Source organism: Anser anser (genome assembly GCF_964211835.1).
Source record: "Anser anser genome assembly, contig: HAP1_SCAFFOLD_60, whole genome shotgun sequence".
Lineage (NCBI taxonomy): Eukaryota > Metazoa > Chordata > Aves > Anseriformes > Anatidae > Anser > Anser anser.
The window spans coordinates 860437-880372 of record NW_028153867.1 but is presented as its reverse complement, the minus strand read 5'-3'; the positions used below and the strand labels follow the sequence as shown (position 1 = coordinate 880372).

The window sequence follows — 19936 nt, the reverse complement described above, 5'->3', positions numbered from 1 at the left end:
TTTGCAACAGAGAGCCTGAAATTGTCAGCCACTAAATGAATGTTGCACGCAGCTGTCAGTGGGTGAAAGGAGATAGATTGTCTATTCATAATACTAGAATTCATAATGGTGGCGGGAGAAGGGTAGCCCGTGATGAGAAGCAATTATTTGCTGAGGAGACGATCGTGTGTTTTCCTGCTAAAGTGAACATGCGGTTGACGGAACACTTGTGCACTCAGGCTAAACTTCTGCAGTGGGTAGCAGTGATGTGGTATTTTTCTTATTTCAAGGAGCTGTACCAGGCAGAATAGCTCTTGGTGTATTGAATGCCTAACTGGGGGAATTAATATTTTTCTTTTTTACCTTTAAAACCAGCAATGAACCGTCGTTCACTCGAAGTAGATTTGTGAACTTACATAAAACATGTCTTATTCAAGGTTTCAAACTGAATGTAATATTTTTTAGAAAGATGTATTTTTATATACTTTAGAGAGAGTGTGAATTCTATTACTAAGAGCTGGGAGATACTGTGAAATTAAAGCTGCAGCGTAAACAAAAATTTCCTGTTGGTATTGATTTGAACAATAGCATGCTTCCTAAGACTGTATTTTCTGATCCTTAAGACCGCAGGCGGAGCCATCGGTAAATCTTGTAGCCTTTAGGGTTTGTTTTCTGTCTGACAGTTCAGTTAAGTCAGTTTTGCAGAACACGCAGTGGTCTGTGTTAAAAATTAACTCTGGTCTGTGAAAATGCTTTGAAAAGGGAAGTCAAACCCACTACTTGAAGTGCATCTAATGCACATGTAAAGCATTGGATCATATTTTAATGAATGAGATTATTGTAAGACTGACAAGTTGGTTTTTTTGAGTGTGTTCTATTGTTTGTGTAACTTTGAAGAGGGAAAATGTAGGGGATGTGAAGCCCAGAAGCCTGTATAATTAGTTGCTTAACACTTCGAATGTTAAATTAATGAATTAAGCTACTGAAAAAAAAAAATCACAGTGTGGGCAGAGGAAAAGATAGGAGCATATTCTAGGAACATGGGTTATTTTAATTATGGTAGCATGAATTATTTTGTCTATGAAGCTAACTGCCAAATTTTGAAATGGAATTCAGTCAGACTTTGGCTACTTATATATAGCTTTATGGATTTCGTTACTGGTTTTCTGGTGATTTCCCTCTACAAGTTGAACGGTCTTCAGAATTTTCAAATCGTATTCACTGAGTGCCAAGACCGATGGGGGGAGGTTTATAGTTCTGTAATTTGTTTTCATCAATAAATATTGGAATTAATTTGGGTGGACGTAAGGATAAATTGATTGCTGTTTCCCTTTCAAAGCTGGAATCCCAGAATGCATTCCAGCCTCCACCTGTTAAGAGACTTGTGACACCAACGGTAAACCGTCAACCGATGCGTTATACGCGGTATTCTGAACCATCACCGACTTCAACTACTCAGTCCAGCAAAATTTGCCAGAGAGGAGACACAAAGTTCCAAGTGAGTACATTTTTGAGTCCTTATGTGCCTGTTTTTTTTTTCCAGTCTTGGAATGTTTCTCAAACCAATTGTTATCCTATCTTTGCAAAAAGTACTGATAGTATGTTTGAGGCGAGCTTTAAGGCAGTGGGAACCATTGTGAAATAGATTGAGCTTTTATGGATTTAATTCTGTTTTTGGAACACTCAGTGTCTTGTGGTTGTTTTCACGATGTCATGATGTGCTATTGAGTCATCCTGTTGTCAGTGAAAGAATATTAAAAGACAGAAATGTTTTCCTTTTATATTCTCATGTACACAAAGCTGTCACTGATGAAACATGCTCGTGTTCTGTGTAAACTATTCCAGGTGAGCTATGTGCTCCAAGTGAGAGTTCTGACAATGTGCTGAGTTATCGGTTTTGATTGCTTTGGAGTAGATGGAGTCTAATAAATTTTCCATAAAATTAAATGGGCATCTCTTTCTGCGAAAACATCTGTGTTTCCAGTATCAGTCTGAGTGTACAAATGACCACGTGTTAAGTGTATGGGCTTCTTAGGCTGGAAATCAAAGTGGTCAGTAATACTGGTTGCTTATTGCTTTTAACTCTTTCAATCTCTGTATTGTTTAGCCAGCACAATCTCCATTTGGTAAAGTTCTAAAATGAATGTAGCAGCAACTGCTTAGTTTTTAGGGGGGTAGAGGTTTTTTTTTTCCTTGTTTGTTGATAAATGACAGAAAACAGAAAAGTATGTCCCTTTTACGGGGTTGGTAAACACAAGTTTTGATGAAAACTCTCCCCCCCACACACACAATTTTTGTCATTTTGTTTAAAATAATTACTTTCTTTGTTAGAGGATTTGACAAATTTGATTTAGTGTTCTATCAGTTTGTCCTCAATGCTGAGTGAAGCAGTGTGCTTACTTTAGCCCCAAAATTTAACTGAACTGTACCCACAATGCTGAATTAGGGAACAACGTTAAGTAGGTGAGGTGTATTCAGTGCTATAAAATTAAAAATAAATAAATAAAATAAAAACCACAAAAAAACACATGAAGTGGTTGTTGGTACTTTGTGTATTCTGTACATATTCAGCTAAGTCTTGAACTAAACTTAACTTGCAGGGGATGAGAGAGAAGACTTTGCCTGCAGAACAGCGAGCAGAACCATCTGAAAGGTATGACATCTATTAATTTAAAACTTACTTGAAGGAAGAAAGACATCTCCTTTTTCAGTACAGTCTGCACCTGAAAGGTGGTGACAGTTCTCAGTAAAAGGAATGGGAAATCCAATGAAAATTTTGTATTTTGAGGGAGCTGCAAAGTCTGGATTGTGTTTGAAGATCAATATAACTTTGAGAAAATTGTTGTTTTTATGAACGGAAGGAAGATGAGCAAGAATAAAAGTACTGATACACCACTTTTTATCCCAAGTTTATCTTCTGAGTAGGATACGAAGATGGGAAATGAGGCACGTTTTCTGTATCCACAGAAAGGATCTTTGCTATTGGAGGCCTAATTTTTTCCTTCTACAGGAAATATGGCTCATTTTGTAGTTTAACTAAATCTGTAGCGTTACAAATTTTGCTTTGACAGATATTTCATGGTTTATAACTCAGTTTACTTATAACAAAATAATTTGTCCCTCCTAATGTTCCCTAGGGGAAAAGCTATTAGTTTTAGCTATTTAATTGCTTGCAGTTTGAAAGCTCTGTCCTAATGGGATGATTCTTTCTGAAGTATTCTTTAGAAGGTGAAGTAGGGGAAGTGAGTTACAGTTCAGGAGGATGTTTATTGATGTGTTTTTTTCTTTATTTTTTAAGCAAAAACATGGAGGAAGATTTATGATTTATTATTCTTTTTTTTAATACTCCTTTCATGATGAAGTTAATTGTCTGCTTTGAGTTCACATGAAGACCATGTGTTCTTTAGAATCATTTGAGGCCAAATGCTAACTCATCTCTAAAATAAAAAAAATCCAGCAGAATTAATTGAATTTCTTCTTGAGGAGACTGCTTTGTGTTATACTGCTTTCTTGGTTTAGGTCAAATGAGTTATCCTCCAGATAATATTGATGGCTTTTCCTTCTGGGCAAATGGTATTTTGGGTAATAATGCTTGAGTTAAGGGACTTTGCACTCGGTTTTTAGGGGGTCGCTCTTTTCAAAGAACAGTAGCAGGGAATTTTGTTGACTCTATGCTCATCTGCCAAGCAATTCTTATGTGACCATGGGCATTCTTTGGCTTGCAGAAAGAACTCAACACTTTGTTTTGGCATCTAAAAGTTGGACTTCACAACAACCACCTTTTTAGGGGTGGAAGCGACTGGCTTTAAGGTTCTGGTACAGGTGCAATCAGGTGCTGGGTTTTAATTATGTTTTTTTCAAACTGTTCTAAATTGTCTTTGCTAGAACTCCTTTCTACTTCTCCATTTAGGAAGGAGATACAGCAAACTCATACTGCTTTTGATTTCGTTCACAAAGTTTATTGCAGTGCCCTACCTTTTGTTTGTAGAGTAGGTAGTGGTGGTAGTGTTTTTTGTGATGCTGGTCTCTGTTGGGTGCCATGTTCTGGAGCAGGAGCACCACACTGATCTGCTGGCAAGAGTCCCTTTGGACAGTTGAGTTGGAATACTCAGTAAATCTCTGGCCCACCAATGCTATATATCTATGTGTGTGTGTGTGTGTGTATATATTTTAAACCTGAGTCCAATTGTAGATTAGACTTGCTTGAAGGCTGACAATTGTCTTTGCCCCCTTGAAGCTCACAGGTGTTAACAGAAAGAGGAATATGGGCTGTTATGGGCAAGCGATAGTTGTCTGAATGAAGATCTATTTTGATGTAAGACTTTTTTCAGAATTCTAATGGATTGACAGTTTGGATTAGAGAAAAGTCTGAGCATCTGCCTTAGGGATCTGTCTTCCTCTATGCAGTTACAGTGCTAAGCAGGCTGTTGTCAAGTATTTGACAAGTTTAGACCAGTTCTCCTCCTCAGTATTGTGGGAGTTTGACCTGGTGTCTTCCAGTGCGATCTAATGCACTTCTGTACTGACTGACTGATTGGCTGCAAGATAAGCTTTGATGTCACGGTTTTTCCAGGCATACTTCATTTTCTTGCCATAGTACTTTTGTTAGAGTTATTCCCTATTCCACTTCTGGTTTGGGTTATTTTTTCCCCATTTGCTCTTGGATTAGGATATCTTTCTGGTTTTGAGCTAGGCTTTTTTAAGTACCAGAAAAACGCCTTTGTATGCCTTACAAAAGGGATCTGTATTCATGTCTGAAAAGACTTCTGGAATGTTGGCATACCCAAACACCTCTGCTGTTCCTGCTGATGGCCACATGAAAGCCAGAGCTGCTTCTGAAGCTTAGGCCATATTACCTTGCCACACAAGTCTGAGGCGTCCCTATTCTATCAGAGCTGTTGGCAGTGTTTCCCATGTGTATGTGTGCATATGTGCACTCTTTCTGTATTTTTGTGAGCTGTTCTTTTATATCCCTGCAAAAGATACACGTGCATCGCAGAATCAGAGAACCAGTCCTATTTAAAGGAAGCACTGGAAAATAACAATCTAAATCAGCTCTTCTATTTCAGGTCTTCTGGCTTAGTCATTGTTCCCGTGTGAACGGTGCACTTATGTATGTCCTTTTCATTGCTGCTGTTAATAAAGTTTTTCCTATTTAGAACATCAAGTATTTACCAGCGTTTAGCAACTTGTGAGACAGCTTTAGTTTTTTTCTGATCAGCAGGTTTCAATTCTAGGACTAATAACAGCTCTAATATCTTGAAAAAAAAATTTGGCTGGTAATTTTTTTTTCTCTTGTTTCCCCCAACTTCTGTACTGTCGTGTGCTAGCAATGTGACCAGCTACAAATTCAGTACTGCTGCGTCCAATGGTCTGTCTTCAGGAGTGAGTAGCGGAGGTGGCAAAATGAGAAGGGAAAGAGGAATACACTATTTATCAAGAGCTGTACAAGAACAGGTAAGTGACTCTTAAATTAATTGCTGTCACTGAGCTTACTGAAGTAACTAGCTAAGTGTGTCAGTTTTATTGCATCATAGTAAATTATAACAATACCGCTTTATTTTTGCATTGTTTTTGTTTTCTTGTGGGTTTCAGAGCAGGCTCCAATTGATTTCCTGTGTTTGAATACCTGAACTTTGCTTATGTAATTTTGAAATTTTTAATTCTCTTACCTTCTCTTCAGATTCTTCAAACTATAACATTTCTCGTTAGCAATTGAATGAATGAGTCCTAAGAAGAGAAGTTTTGGTGAAGGTTTGTATAGTTTTTCTACAGGAATGATACTTGAAACGAGTGCCAAGTATAAAAAGAAAAAAAAAGCTTAATTTTTGGTTTCATATTTAAGTCATACAGAAAGATACAGGCCAAGAGTGTGAAAAAGAGTAGTAGAAGAGAGCATTCTGCATGTCTGCTAACGATGACTCAGTTTTTGATACTCACCAAACTCATTGTGAGAGAGTTTTTTTCTCATTTTAATAGGAAAAATCTATTCCATAAAACTATGACCATGAATATTCAGATTATTTTTTCTTTTATTGGATGTTATATAAGCTGCCTGTAAGTTAATTTAAGTATTTACGTTAACATTAAGTATTTAATTAATATTAAGTTAATATTAAGTATTTAAGTTAATTTAAGTTTCAAATCATTAAATGGGACTTCCAGATGATGCAATATAAAGAAATCATAAACACTGTTGTTTATTCCTGTAACGCAAATAAAATAATGGTCCAAATATCAAAAGTTCCATAAACTTTTCAAATCAAAACTGTGAAACAGATGTAAGCTACAGGATGCACTGAATATCAGTAGTACCAACTTACATCCCTTCCTAGTCATTTCTAAGTAGATCATGATAGTACTGTACAAATTTTGGTCAGATTTCCTATGCCATTTAAAACATAACTCATCCAATCTTAGTAATCAAATAAAGTAAGTGGCAGGGATGAAAATTGAAGTTGTTAAGAGGCTGTTTTCTGATTTTTATATTTGCATCCTGATACATGGTATAGACTGTATTTACCAGAACACAATCTTCAGTGCTGCTAGTCTGACTTTCTTTGGTGCTTTTTGTGTTTAGTTTGGTTGTTGAACCTACCTGCTTCTTTAAACATTACCTTTTTCCACGTTCACTGCTGTAGTGACTTTAGAAACTTTGGCAGCTATCCCGCCTAATTTTGCAAGAGGAACACTTTCTCACTTGTCTTGAGAGTGTACTCTTAATTGAAGCCATGCGAGGGTAGTTAGAAAGGATGATGCTTCTCCAGAGCTTTGATGACTAAAGTATAGAAAAGAAAGAAAAAAAATGTGATCTGTGCGTCTCTGTTCTGCACAGGTTTTGAGTTAACTTTCAGTGTTCTTGCTGTACAGTTGTTGAATAGAGTATAATGTGGAAGCAGGCCTGCCATAAATTAAAATGACGTGGTAGACAGAGGTGGGGAGATCGGGATTTCTTCTGGAAACTTGCTTTCTCTTAATTTGTATGGATTTTTGTTCTATTTAATTTTGTTAATAAATTGGGTGGGATGGGGTGAGAAAGTAGTATGTCTTGTATAAGAAAAATTAAAATTTGCAACTTTAGGAAGTGGAGGAACCAGTGCTACCGAACATACCCCTACCCATCAGTGCTGCATCGCTGCCTCAGTTCAATTCTAGTTTCATTGGTAGTAGCGCTGTCTCAGCGTCACCGAGCGCTGTTTCAACAGCAGCAATGAGCACGGCAACTCCAGCAGCTGCGACGGGCATGGCAAATCCATCAGAGGTGGAGGGCATGACAGATCCATCAGAGGTGGAGGGGATGACAGATCCATCAGAGGTGGAGGACTTGACAGATCTATCAGAGGAGGAGGTGGAGGACATGATATATACAACGGCGACGTCAGGCATAACGTGTTCAACAGTGCCCTCAGGCTTGACATGTCCAATAATGGCGGCGGGCATGCCATATCTGCTGATGACAAAGGACAAGGCAAAGTCAACAGCGGCAACGACAAGCGTGGCAAATTCAACGGAGGCGGCAGGCATGGCAGATGCAGCAGCGACGGCGGCGGGCAAGGTAAATCTTTATGCTATAAATAATGTTTACAATGAGTATACTGCTTTATTGCGAGTTGACTTTTTCTGTGGTGCTCATGAAACTAACAAATATTAGTTTCTACGCAGCTGAATGAATTGGGGTTGTATGCCAGTTTGGGGAAAAAGGCATAAATGTTTTGATTCTGCTTCTCTCAGTCTTAGAGCCTGCCAACTCCCATTTAACGTGATTGTATAACTGCTTCAAATGCTGTGGAAGTCTGCGGGGGAAGGGGGGTGTGGACTTTATGCCAAGTTATTTATAGTGGTTTTGGCAGGGGTAGAGTTAATTTTCTTCGTAGTAGATGATGCTGTGTTGCAGATTTGTGAGCAAAACAGTGTTGGTAAGGCACTGGTGTTTTAGCTGTTGCTGAGCAGTGCTTACACAGTGACAAGTCCTTTTCTGTTTCTCACGCTGCCCTGCCAGCGAGGAGGTCGGGGATGCACAAGAGGCTGGGAGGGCACTCAGCCAGGACAGCGGAGCCCAGAGGACCGAAGGGATATTCCACACCATTTAGCATCGTGCTCAGCAATAAATGCTGGGGGAAAGAAGGGGAAGGAGTGGGGAGTATGTACAGGGTTATGGCATTTGTCTTTCCAGGTAGCCATTACATGCGATGAGTCATTAATGCTACCTCAAATTTAACAACTTTACTTCTTTACTTCCAGTTCTTTTCCCTGTTCCATTTGGAGGGAGTGAGCGAGTGGCTGTGTGGTGCTTAGTTGCCTGCAATGGTTAAACCACAACTTTATTTAAGTTATTAAATTAGAGGTAACGTGGTCATATAAGCCTCACATAGAATGAGCCTAGGGTGCAATAATTGGCATATTATTGCAATAAAATAAACATTAATCTGTTCCAGAGTACTTGAAATATTTTTTGTACGGTTTGAAGTAGACAGCTGCTTTAACATGTTGAGGTGTTTGCTGAAGTTCTTGGAGTATCATTGGGCTGAGTTTGCCGTTCTTCAGCTTCCTGGCTTGCTTTTCCGTGCATTTAGACCTAAGTAGCATCTCCAGCTTTTCCTCTCAGTTTCTGGAATTTGGTTTTGAAGATATTGTCCTATACCCACTTGGAAACTTCCCTGTGTTTTATTATTACTTTTATCTGCAAAATAACTCAAACATCAGGTTTTTCGACGTCACTGCGGGACTTCTGTTGGGTAGTGAATTCAGGTAGTTGTTGCTCTTAAATATAAACCTTTAATTCTTTTGAAAATACAGATACAACCAACAAGTACTGTTAGCAGTCCTGAGTTTGCGTTTTCATCTCCAGTTGTGAAATCTACTGAGGCAGAAGTGCTACCTACGTCTTCTGTAAGTAAAATAATAAAGGAGCTTGACTTTTTTTCTTAGGCATTTAGTAGGCTGTTGCAGAACACTAAAGCAGAATCTGCCTTGATGGAGAAAAGTATGTAGGCTTCTGGCTTATAATTTGTCATTCAGCATGCGTGCTACAAATGTGAAGAGCAGCTTTCAGATTTGGTTTTGTGTGTGCATTCGATTGAAGTTCCTGTGGCTTGAGAATCTGAAAAACCTCTCTTGTTCATAGCAGATTGGGTTTACATTTAGTGTTCCCGTTGTAAAATCGGCAGAACTTTCTGGACCCAGTGGTACTCCAGTGACGCCCTTTCTTACCCTAGGTAACTGAAACTTTAGCACTTCAGATCTGAAGTGCTGATTTTCCTTTTTTTCTTTATTAAATCTTCAATCTGTCCTGTCTGCGCATGCTAGCAATTCCAGGCAGTGTTGGACTTCTGCAGTATTTTTCCAGTGACAGATCTGCTTTTATATTTTTTTTTTGTTTTGTTGCTTTTTGTTTTGCTTGTAATCATAAAGCATTGCAAAGTAAGTAGAATTTGTGAAGATTCTTATGTGAGAAGCATGAAAGCTGGAAATTCTTGTTTCTAACAAAAGTGAGTATAATCTGCTCTAACTAGGTCACATTGTGAAAGCTGTTTTTGTTTTCTTTTGTTTCAAAAGACACCACCACCTCAACCAACATCAACACACAGAAAGAGGAGGTCAAAGATTTTGCTGGTGGTCCCTTCACCACTGCCCACGTATTAAAGGAAGGAAGCGTCTTAGACGTTCTAAAAAATCCTGGAGAGATAATGAACTCCTTTTAAAAAGATGCTGCAAAAAATACGCTAGCATTTTTTATTAAAAAAAAAACCAACACACGACTTATGGTTAATAGAGTATCTGCTATAAATATGAATGTAGGAGAGCATTACATTAAGCGCTGCGTTTGTTAGGGTGCATCTGCCCCCTTCTATTCTAAGTGGTGTTTGTTGCTGGAAGTAAAAGTGCAAGATGAAAAGCAGATGGGTTGCATCTCCTTTACGTGTTAGGATGTAATTGTAAATGAGGTACTAAGAGAATTAGCCAGATAATCGGTGTTTCATTTTAAGTAAATACAATTTGTGGAATTGAAAAGGAAATGTTTGTAAAACTCAACACTCCTGTCCCACCTTCAGCCCAGGTGAAGAAAGAATAGGAAAGAGCTTCAGTTCCAAATACATGGCGAAAGCTGCGAATCTTTGGGCCTTAGCTTACAATGGCTCCTGTGGATTAAAATTTAAACTGCAAACAGAAGTGGAGTGTTTTACGTTAAAAACCCTTTTCTGAATTTTGTTTTTAAGCAATTGCAATTGTTTTCAACAGTTTCATAAAGTGTGTCTGTGGAAAAGATATCTTTTAAGAAAAAGGGCTTTATTGAATTTGATCTTTTCCCAAAAGTCTTCTTCTAACTTACATACTTGTTAAGAAGGCGGCACATTTCTCTGTTGGAAAGAGCTAAGTGAGAGAAAATACATTGTGCATTTTGTTTAAGGAAAGACCTCTGAGTGAAGTGACATTCACTTTCTTTATCGGTTTAAAAGAAGCAGAATCTAAATCCACATTGTTCAAAGACTTCATTTTTGACTAAAAAAAACCCAACAAACAAACCACAAAACAACTATGTTCAAGGTAGATTTACAAGCAACTTGAGCTGCTGTTTAAGATGCATTTCCTTTAGTCTTTCTGTATTAGTAGCTTGTCTTTCCTGTTAAAATTGCCACCTTTTAAATAAGGAGTTGTCCTGTGTCCGATGCATTTTGAAAAAGATTATAGAAAATTAGACAGTTGTTCAATTGTCTTGAGTTTTTATTATTTAATTAATATTCAGCATCTGTGGGAAAATACCGCATGGATTGCTGCTCCGAGTACAAACTTCTGTACAGTTACTGGAGTAGATTTGAGTCATCTGCTACGGAAGGAGGAGCTTTAGAAATTTGATTCGATTGGGCATCGCGTCTTAATCAAATTGTATTATTTCCATTCCACGTTGGACTGTCAGATTTCAGTCAGCTACTGTCTGTTTGTACTTGTATCGACCAGTGAAAATGTTGATTTAAAGCTTGCTTGGAAACAAAGAGTTAAATGAAGCTTTAACGAAATGTTCTGTTGTGACCCAGTGCAGCAGATGAAATTTCATCCGTTTAGATAAGATTTCTGGGGACTTCCTGTTGCGCTCGGTCTGAATGTCTAGTTGTAACCATTGGCACCTGAGTTGAAATTTTTGCCCTCTAGTAAAGTCACTTAGTTACATGTAGTGAGGTGCTGCGCTAACAGGAAGACTTTTTTTTCTTGCTTCCTAGACTTTGGATTGTTGAAAACACGCTCTTCTACGTCTGCACAACCTACAACAAGCACAGTGGTTTATACTAGGCCTGCAATAACAACTTTTTCTGCAGGTAAAGAGACTTCTAAACAAGCATCGTACTGGCAATCTGATACATGTGACCCTTTTCTGCAAAACAAAGACATAAAGGACAAATGTGTAACTTGTCAAGCTACTAAAGCGTCAACAGTTGAGAGTATGAAACAGACAGTAAGTTCAAGTCAATGCGACACCTCAAAGCCAGCAGCGCCCCCAGCAGGGATGCTGGGCTTTGGAGACAAATTCAAAACAGTACCTGGAACGTGGGATTGTGATACATGTCTTGTCCAAAACAAACCGGAAGCTACAAAATGTATAGCATGTGAGACACCAAAACCTGGAACGGGAGTAATGCCTGCTCTGACATGACCAGTGGTCACAGACAGCTCGGTGACAGTGACATCCTCCTCGAGCAGCACTGACACAACAGCCACTCTGGGCTTTGGAGACAAATTTAAGAAGGCGAAAGGCTCTTGGGACTGTGGAATATGCCTTGTACCAAATAAGACGGAAGATAACAAATGTGTAGCCTGTCAGTCTGAGAAACCAGGTATGGTCCTTTTTTTCCTGTTGTTTCCATCCTAGCCTCTGTGAATCTTGTACAGAATAAAAGTACGTTGCATATATGGAATATTTTAAGCAACACGATTCCCAGGTACGGTTGATGGATTAGCGGCTGTCTGCAGGATTGGTTTACAGGCACTTCAGAGGTCTCAGCCCAGGTTCCAGCCTGTCGCATAAATTGAACTGATTGTGAAATGTATTAGTACGGAGCTGGATCAATGCAGATACCCCCGGCTTTGCAGCTGGTGAGGGAAGATGGCTGAAGTGGGTGACTTAATTTAAAAACAACATAGTGATTTTTCACTGGCGAAAATGAGAACTCCATAGAAAGAGTTAAAAATGACTGCGTTTTTCTCTTTCAAAAAATAAGTAAAAAAAATTACAGAATGTGTCCAAAATGCCTCTACTCACCGTTTGTATGTAATTGAGGGGAGATGTGAAGCCAGATTTCAAGACAGTGTAGTCTTAACTAGTCTTAAGCTAAAGCAGAGAGATGCCTATGAAGGTCAGTGGTAGGCTTCAAGAAAGCGAGTGACCCGCTGGATAACTTCTTCAGGGCAGTACTGGGTTGTTTCCCATTGTGTGTGACCGTAATTGATTTTGAGCGTGGTTGTATTGTTTTTAAAATACGATTCTAATTCTAACTTTGACTCTAAATGTCATTTAACATGCCATTACATCGAAAAACACCTGTGCAAATATATCGTGGAAGAAACAAATTAAGGTGGACTAGACCGGGCTTTTGTAATCATCCTGTGCGGTAAGACTGAAATTTCCTGAGGTAAGATAATGGATTTCAGACAGAGTTGATTCTCTTGGACTTCCAACCTCTGAGCGGTCAGTCGGCATCTTTGTCTGAGGCTCTTGCCATTGCAAGGAGGAATTTTGGAAATGAGGGGTTTACTGTGACCATGGTGCAGTGAATTGCACGGTTACGTTGCACTTGTCAGGAGGAAGAGCGATGCAAGTAATACTAGGATAAAAGTTTTCTGCGTGTGCCGTGGAAGGGAAGAGCCATTCTTGTCTTTCCGGTTTTGAATTTGAAGCGTTATCTTCTGCTTCTCTCTTAAAAGGCACCTTTTTTTTAAAAGGCACCTGTCAGGCCTCTTTATGGAGGTTACACTGTGGTCAACAGCAGCAGAAGCTTGTGTGCTGAACAGAGTTGTGTGTTGTTTGGAAGCTTTGAGTTCCACTCTGGTTTTTTTGTTTGTTTGTTTGTTTCTTTGTGGGTTTTTGGTGGCTTTTATTTTTTTCAGGGGCGGGGGGGGGGGAGTTGCGGAGTAGTTTTGAACATTTCTGTGGGATTTGACAAATCAAATTTAAAAGTTAATGTTCATTTTATAGTTCATGTTCAAACAGGATGGTTAACTGTCTTGTTTGTCTCACAGAGGGTCCAACACCTGTGACCAGTAGCAGTGCATCTGCATTTTCTGCTCCTTCTGGAGAATTTCTGGATTTAGACAAATTCAAGAAGCCTGAAGGAAGCTGGGATTGGGAGACCTGCTTGGTTCAAAACAAAGCAGAGGCCACGAAGTGTGTAGCCTGTGAAAGTGCAAAGCCAAGCACCAAAGCAGAGCTCAGAGGTAATACTTAATGATTAAAACGAGGATGCATATTCTGTGATTTATTTTTTGGTTTGCTCTGATTTTTTTTATTTTCTTACCTGTTAAGCACAATTATTTTTTCCTTTGAGGTGTGGCAAAATTATTCGTTTTTCCTGTAGGAATATTGCCTAGATAACTTCTGTTTCCACACTTTTCCCCAAGAATAAGTTTATCCTTTTTAGAGAAAAGCTTTCATTAATGACGTGCTTGTTCTTTACATGCCCTACACGTTGTTCATTTGGAGTTCAGACTAAAAACATGATCTTTCAAAGAAGTTCGTATACTTTTTAAAGCCAGGTGGTGGGCAGAAAACACAATTGTGAAAAGTTTTATGTAGAGAGGAAGCATGGGGTTTTCTTGTTTGTTTTACTGTTTGGTTGGTTGTTTGTTAAACAGTTTTGACTGGAAAGATCAGGACTAGAATGTAGTTCAAACCTTCAGGTACTGCAGATACACCGTGGGTTACGGACTTGACATTCACTTATTTCTGCAGGTTTTGGTACTGCGACTGCGTCCACAAAATGCTGCCTTGCCATCATTTACATTCGGTGTTCACTCAGAGTGTTCAGGTGCAGAGTCTGCAGCTGCCTCACAGTTTATTTTGGGAAGGACAGAAGAGAAGCAGGATTCTGTCACTACTGCTGCTCCGTTAGTGTTTGGAAAGAAAGCTGACACTGAAGAGTCAAAGACACAGCCTATCTTTTCAGTTGGGAAGTCCGAGCGTACAAAAGAAGAGAGCACAGCAAAACCTATGTTCAACTTCAGTTTCGTTAAACCATCAGAGAAGGAACCTGAGCAAGCAAAGCCAGCTTTTTCATTTGGGGTCCAAACCAGTACTTCAGGTAAACAGAATATCTTTTGTCTTCACTTGTGCGCTTATGTCCATCAAGTAAGACCTCTGAAACCATACTAGAAAAAATCTGCGGGATTTGATATGTTCATGTACTAGAGCTTTAGAAAAAGTTTAATTCCTATATGCAGCATGTCTTCTGTCCTGGTTATTGATACGTACGCAATTAGTAGCAATCCCTTTTTTGATCTCAACACTAGGTTTAGACAAAAAATTGCGACACCTTAAGGAACCTGTCCTGCATCTCATACAAGCACAGAAGTTGCAGTGTCTCAATGCTAGCAGTACAGTTGGTGGTAAAATCTTTAGTAGGGTGAAATAGAGGCCTCACACTTTTCAGAGAAAAAAAGAGATGAGAGAGAGTATCTTATTCCCACGTACTTGCAACTATGCTGCAGAGTGTACTGCTGTTACTCTAGTGCTACAAAGGTCCAAAAATCACTGAACAGTTATTAGCCAGTTTTGTATTCCTTTAATTTGTTGAAAGACTGCAGTAGAGGATTGAAGTTTTTATTGAGGATCACTGTGTGGAAAAATTCTGATTGTTAAATGTCATTTGTATGACTTAAGAACCGCGTTTTGGAGTACAGAATTCAGTATTAATTCCAGAAGGGGTAAGGGGAAGGACATTAGCTAGTAATCCCGAACAAAAGCAGTGTATAGAGCTATACTGATTTTAATCGCAGTATTCTTACAGTTGGTCTGTTACTGAACAGATATGTTTTGGGGAGATATGGTGGGCAGGGAGGCGTGTGTGTTTGTGTGCTTCCTCTTCTAGTTAAGGTTCTGGGGTCTGGTTTAGTCAGGAAAATTCGATGAGGCACCTTGTGTAAAAGGAAATGTTAACCAGCATTTTTCAACACGGTGTAGTCCCTTAAAAGTGTCATAGATGAAAAGAGGCCATAACCGCTGGGGGAAAAAGTTAGTGGGAAACTGAGAGCAGGATCACATTCAGTAGTGAGAGAGCAGCAGCCTAGGGAAAGCTGATGAATGACTGTAACAGATAGTTCTATTTTAAGTGTAAAACAACACTCAGTACTTTATAATGGTGGTCTTACCAGAGGGTTCTTCTCCATGGCTCCTAAAAGCACGTCTTGAAGGCATTCGAGTGCAGTGAACTTAAGCTGTAAGAGTTGGGCTGGTAAGCTTGGCCTGATTTGAAGCTGTAGGCACGGGGCTATAATTTCTGAACAGGCTACAAAAGAAACTGTACCACTGTGCTTTTCAGTGCTCCGTTTAGCAAAGCCATCAAATTGTTGCAGGCAATTGATGTTGTTCTTCTAAGAGCACCTGAAAGATATTTTTGTTTGAAGAGTTCAGAGGTACCGGTTAATACTGGTTCAGATAATTACAGCCAGCTCTTGGTGTTTGTGACCAATAAAGTTTGTGGCTCCAAAAGGAGTGGGTTAGTGCTAACTGATTAACTGCTGTATATGCAGAAATATGGAATCTGATTACTTATGCAGAGAGCACTTAAAATGTATTGTTTTGCTGGCTCTCAGTGAGTTGCATCTTAATGCTACCAAGGAATAAGCTTTTTGCTTCTGGCCCAAGTGTTTTAATTTGGTGAAAGCCTTTTCTGTGCACGTGCACATGCCAGAGAGGTTGCTTAAGTAATAGAAGCTATAGTAGCTGCTATCTTCTGTTTTTTGTAGAAGACAGAAACTGAATTCGTTAGCTTTGTAACTGTTATGCATACTAGAATTGGTTTTCTCCCTTTTGAAAATAGTAGAGGGTATGCCTATGACAGATTTGGTGAGGAAGGTGATCAGATGAGGGCACTGCAAGACTGCCAGAACGCACCAGGTCTGGGGGGAAAAGGAATCCGGCTGAGCATAGGAATTTCTAAAAGGTAACCAAGGAGTTGTGCATTGATACAGTTATTCTAAATAATCAGATTCTTGTAGCTCTGCTTTTGGAAAGTCTGTGGCCCTTGCTGTAGTGGCTGTACACACGATGCAGTCTACAAAACCAGAAATGCAGAAGTCCTATGTTTTGACTCCCTGGATTCATCAACCTGCTTCAGGATGGCTGGGGGAATCCAACTGTTAAGTCTAGCCAGACAGCGCAACTTGGGCTTAGCTGCCATTGCAACCAGCCTTGTTTCTCAACAGTAGCAAAGCTGAATGCATTGGTAAATATTTTCAGGTTTGGGCCTGTATAAGGTAGAAGGGACAACAAGTGGTTTTATATGCTAGGGAGTTCTTGTTCTTAGAGCTTTCCCTCTAGTTTGAGAGAAGCACATAACTAGTTTTACAGTGGGTTGACAGGAAAGAAGTGGGGGGAAAAAATGGGAACGCAGGGAGAAAGCCAAAGGCGTTATTACTAGAACAGGTTTAGAATGCTATTTTTTGCTTTTCATGAGCTTAGGGCAATGGGGAGTTTAAAGCTTAGCACTTCCTGAGAGGGTTTCTTACTCTACCGGCTCAGTTCTATCACTTATTTAAGGCAATTCAGGTCTCTGAATGGTTAAAGAATTGATACCAAATTTGATGAACTTTGATCCAGGATACTGACAAAACAGGACTTCATATAAACAATTTCAGTATGTTCATGAGGTTAGCTTGTGTGTTCTGTTAAATAGTAAAAAATGACACTTCTGTTTCTGTTTACCTAGCATAATTCTGCAAATGTTGCCTCCTTCTGCTTTGGAATGGCAATGCTCTTCTCCAAGAGAGCACTGTCCAAACTTCTTTGCCAAAATTTTTTGATTAAATTAATATTGTTTTATTTTGAAAACAAGAATAAGCCACAAACATGTTTTCTTGCTTCGGCTATCCAGAAGAACGTCAACAGTATTTTCAGATTTTCCTTCCCTACACAACTGTATGTAGGAAGAGTGCAGTTGGAAGCAGAAGACCTAAGATGATGTATCTTCTGTTTGTTTACTACAGTAACAAGACAATGGATTACCTCTTTATTAGAACTTGTGTAGCTTTGCAGTATTGAAACAAATGTAGGTATTAAAATACACATCAGTAATACGTTTCTGAATGGCTGAGTACCGTGCTCTCTTAGCATTGAAATACCCAGCCATTGGATTAGTTTGTCCCTCATGTTTGCTTAGTTTGGAAGCTATTTCAGAATGCCTTCAGCTTGTATTCTTCCCCAAAAGCATAGAACTCACTTCTCTGCATCCCCAATTCAAGTGAGAGAAACTGGGCACTGCAAACACAGGAGGTCTGCCTGTACAGAATCAGTGAAGACAAGTCTAAACAGCGGATTTTTTTGAATATGCAGCTGGGTTATCTGAATGTTCTTTATGCAGTGTACCTCAGTTTTAGTACAGATAGCACTTGTCTTGGTTCTTGTCATTAGTCTGAAGCTGCCCCTGAGAAAATCTTGAAAGGGAAAGTAGTGAAAGCTAATCAGCTGGCCCTTTCTTCTTAAGAACCAGTGTATTTTGTAATTCTCCCACTAATAATAAGGCGTCATGCTGAAGAATCGCGATTGTGTTGTTAAGCAAGACTGACTTCACCTGAGTGGTATAGTTGGCAGCTGTTGAATGTTTAATGGACTTTAAACAAACAAAAAAACTGAGCAGGTGGAGGTAGACATGGCAAACTGACAGGCAGCGTCAGATGCTTCTTTGAAATGGATAATCTGACTCCATTCACTTCTTTCTGGAAATAAGATCTAGTAATTAACCAAACAAAAGATAGAAGGGTTAAGACTGCATCTTTAAAGCAGCTGTGCTTGATAAATGTCTCTGGTCTTAAATCAATCTTTAGCAAAGCACAGAGACATAGCAGCAGCTTGCTTATGCCAACGCTAAAAATACTTGATGTGTACAGGTAACCATGTCAAGGCTCTGGAGTTAATCCATGAGAACAATTCCTTCTGGTATTGGCAAAGGTGAGGATGCTTGCTTCTATAGAAATGAGGTTTTGAGCTGTGACTTAAGCTGTCACTTAGGTGACTGTTTAGGAAAGCTTCCTTTTAAGCTTTGAAGTATGTAAGCTGACAAATTGTTTAAGTTCAGAACTGGGTTTACAGTCTCTTGTTCTCTGACTGTATGCAACTTCTCATGTTTCAGACTGAAAGCAGAATTGCAGCGGTACCAGTCATACAACCATAATGATTATTGCCAAGATTACCAGAACTACTACTCGCAGAGGAGTTACGATGCTTACGCTGACTACAACTACAGCTCCTATGCTCCCTGTGACAGCATGCAAGCTGTTGGAGACTGCTCTTTAGGAGATTCTTTAATGGCTCCAGCTGTTTTTGAGGTAAAGATAGTGCACGCTTGCTGTAAAGAAAATATTTCACAGATAATACGTTGTACAGATTTGTGTGAATCAGCAAAAAGAATCCGAAGTTGAAAACATGCTTTCTGCTTAGTGTGAAGTTAAAAGAGCAGATTCCATTCAGAGGTGTTTGTATTTAAGTGCTTAAATAGTAAATCCATAGAATTAGTGATTTATACACCATTATTTGTTCACGCATACCAAAGAATGGTTTTGACAGCATAATTGCGTACGCTTCTTCTGTTCCTGTTCTTCTGATTTGCTTTGCTTAAAGCAAATTAAACAGTTGTTGTAAGTGGTCTTATGTAAGTGGTCAATTTATTAGTTGTGACCTCCGGAGGTCCCTTCCAACCTGTACTGCAATATTGGCTTTCTTCTAAAAATAAATAGATAAAATGCCATCTATCCTTGTAGTTGTAGGAAGAAGGAATGGGTTGAGACTGCAGCACTTTGAATCTGTGATGCTTTCTGAAATGAGTTATGATTAAACTTAGCCTTTTCTGTCTTTCAGGAATCTTCAGTTATGACTGCAATCGGTGATGACCTAATTACTGACGGTAATAAGGGTTCTATCATTGTCACTTGAGTTTAGCCATCCTTGTGCCTTTTAACAATACAAGCCAACCTCTACTGGATGAAGAACATCTTGAAAATTCAGCTGAGGTCAAACCTCTGTGGGGTTGATCTGCAATCAGCTGGGGTTTTAAAGCTGATACAGCATACACTGACCGCATCAAGTAAAACGGGACACTGTCAATGCTTCGCAGCAGGTTTCTTGTACCTGTGCCTTCATTCCCATTTGAAAATGGTCTAATACAGAATTTTGTTCTTTGTATTGGTTCCGCTAAACAGATTTTATATTAGAAGCTCAGTAATATGCAAAAGCTTTGTTCTCCACCCTGAGGTAAAAGCTTATGTTGCAGATTCCAAAAGGAGGATTCAGCTTGCACTTACAAATACGGTACAAAACATATTTGTGTCCTGGAAGGTTTGCAAAGTTCCTCACGTGGAGGCATTTTGTGTTAGTGTTTAGAAACTATCCTATGTAACGTGTATTGCCGTAGAAGTGAATTAAATGACTCTTGGGAGGGTTTCATGGCTGATTATCCTTAAACGTTATCTTTACTATCTTAAACATTGTCTTTGTCTTTATCTTGAAAGACAGTTCTAGTCCCAGCCTTCTAATATACAAATTCCCAAAAGTTGGAGTTGTGAGGCTCAAAATTTTAGAGGACTAAATACCTCACTAAAATTAGTAGATCTAATAGCTTATTACACTTAGCTTAAAATACATTTTATTAGCCATTTCACGTGAAGTTTTTTTGTGCGCATGCCTCAGATTTGATACTTGGACTTACCAGGCTTTTATTTTCAGATCCACAGCTCTACTTGGATGTTGATGAAATGAACA

At 39.1% G+C, this 19936-nt stretch overlaps 1 pseudogene across 1 annotated transcript in view; it reads left to right on the top strand.

The window, feature by feature from the left end:
• The window catches only part of LOC310891269 (nuclear pore complex protein Nup153-like), a 270187-nt pseudogene that overhangs the window by 10684 nt on the left and 239567 nt on the right, over positions 1-19936 (top strand). The window contains exons 7-14 of the transcript in view: positions 2583-2632; positions 5310-5436; positions 7061-7534; positions 8776-8868; positions 9107-9194; positions 11196-11807; positions 13210-13404; positions 13919-14267. The product of the transcript in view is annotated as a nuclear pore complex protein Nup153-like (transcript). The remainder of the gene's footprint in view (positions 1-2582; positions 2633-5309; positions 5437-7060; positions 7535-8775; positions 8869-9106; positions 9195-11195; positions 11808-13209; positions 13405-13918; positions 14268-19936) is intronic.